Here is a 2,500-nt window from a genome sequence, read left to right on the forward strand (position 1 = left end):
CGTCAATATGTTGTAAAGCACCCCAGGGCAGTGACCTAAATGCGGGTGAAGTTTGCGGTGCACGGGGGGAAAGTTGAATTTTTGGATGAAAATGCGTATTTTCATACTTTGAAAATTTCAGGCGTGTGTCGGACTTCCAGGCGGGGGCAGCCGCCAGAGGCGTACCGGGGACGCTTCCAGGAGCCTGGGGAAGATTTCATGAAAGTGTCCTTGGGACTTAGAAATATTTTGAGAAAATCTCGATTTTGTGAAAAATGTCACATTTCCCCTACTTCCACCACAGGGGGGCGTCAATATGTTGTGAGGTACCCCAGGACAGTGACCTAACTGTGGGTAAAGTTTGCGGGGCACGGGCGGAAAGTCGAATTTTGGATGAAAATGCATTATTTTCATACTTTGAAAATTCCAGGCGTGTGTCAGACTTCCAGGCGGGGGCAGCCGCTGGAGGCGTACCGAGGACGCTTCCAGGAGCCTGGGGAAGATTTTCTGAAAGTGTCCTTGGGACTTAGAAATATTTTGAGAAAATCTCGATTTTGTGAAAAAATGTCACATTTCCCCTACTTCCACCCCAGGGGGGCGTCAATATGTTGTGAGGTACCCCAGGACAGTGACCTAACTGTGGGTAAAGTTTGCGGGGCACGGGCGGAAAGTCGAATTTTGGATGAAAATGCATTATTTTCATACTTTGAAAATTTCAGGCGTGTGTCAGACTTCCAGGCGGGGGCAGCCGCCGGAGGCGTACCGAGGACGCTTCCAGGAGCCTGGGGAAGATTTTCTGAAAGTGTCCTTGGGACTTAGAAAAATTTTGAGAAATTTCCGATTTTGTGAAAAATGTCACATTTCCCCTACTTCCACCCCAGGGGGGCGTCAATATGTTGTAAAGCACCCCAGGGCAGTGACCTAAATGAGGGTGAATTTTGCGGTGCACGGGCGGAAAGTCGAATTTTTGGATGAAAATGCGTATTTTCATACTTTGAAAATTTCAGGCGTGTGTCAGACTTCCAGGCGGGGGCAGCCGCCGGAGGCGTACCGGGGACGCTTCCAGGAGCCTGGGGAAGATTTTCTGAAAGTGTCCTTGGGACTTAGAAATATTTTGAGAAAATCTCGATTTTGTGAAAAAATGTCACATTTCCCCTACTTCCACCCCAGGGGGGCGTCAATATGTTGTAAGGCACCCCAAGGCAGTGACCTAAGTGGGGGTGAAGTTTGCGGTGCACGGGGGGAAAGTTGAATTTTTGGATGAAAATGCGTATTTTCATACTTTGAAAATTTCAGGCGTGTGTCGGACTTCCAGGCGGGGGCAGCCGCCAGAGGTGTACCGGGGACGCTTCCAGGAGCCTGGGGGAGATTTTCTGGAAGAGTCCTTGACACTTAGAAAAATTTTGAGAAAATCTCGATTTTGTGAAAAATGTCACATTTCCCCTACTTCCACCCCAGGGGGGCGTCAATATGTTGTAAGGCACCCCAAGGCAGTGACCTAAGTGGGGGTGAAGTTTGCGGTGCACGGGGGGAAAGTTGAATTTTTGGATGAAAATGCGTATTTTCATACTTTGAAAATTTCAGGCGTGTGTCGGACTTCCAGGCGGGGGCAGCCGCCAGAGGTGTACCGGGGACGCTTCCAGGAGCCTGGGGGAGATTTTCTGGAAGAGTCCTTGACACTTAGAAAAATTTTGAGAAAATCTCGATTTTGTGAAAAATGTCACATTTCCCCTACTTCCACCCCAGGGGGGCGTCAATATGTTGTAAGGCACCCCAAGGCAGTGACCTAAGTGGGGGTGAAGTTTGCGGTGCACGGGGGGAAAGTTGAATTTTTGGATGAAAATGCGTATTTTCATACTTTGAAAATTTCAGGCGTGTGTCGGACTTCCAGGCGGGGGCAGCCGCCAGAGGTGTACCGGGGACGCTTCCAGGAGCCTGGGGGAGATTTTCTGGAAGAGTCCTTGACACTTAGAAAAATTTTGAGAAAATCTCGATTTTGTGAAAAATGTCACATTTCCCCTACTTCCACCCCAGGGGGGCGTCAATATGTTGTAAGGCACCCCAAGGCAGTGACCTAAGTGGGGGTGAAGTTTGCGGTGCACGGGGGGAAAGTTGAATTTTTGGATGAAAATGCGTATTTTCATACTTTGAAAATTTCAGGCGTGTGTCGGACTTCCAGGCGGGGGCAGCCGCCAGAGGTGTACCGGGGACGCTTCCAGGAGCCTGGGGGAGATTTTCTGGAAGAGTCCTTGACACTTAGAAAAATTTTGAGAAATTTCCGATTTTGTGTAAAAATCACCCATTTCCCCTACTTCCACCCTAAAGGGGCGTCAATATGTCGTAAGGCGCCCCTAGACAGTGACCTAAGTGGGGGTGAAGTTTGGGTCTGCTGGGTGGAAAACTGAAAAAAAGCGATTTTGTGACTTTGAGAACAAACAGAGAGCTCAAAACTTTGAAAAACGTCAGACCGCTGTCAGACTTCCAGGCGGGGGAAAGCTCTGAGGTTGTACCGAGGACACTT

Source organism: Ranitomeya variabilis, unplaced genomic scaffold (genome assembly GCF_051348905.1).
Source record: "Ranitomeya variabilis isolate aRanVar5 unplaced genomic scaffold, aRanVar5.hap1 Scaffold_103, whole genome shotgun sequence".
Lineage (NCBI taxonomy): Eukaryota > Metazoa > Chordata > Amphibia > Anura > Dendrobatidae > Ranitomeya > Ranitomeya variabilis.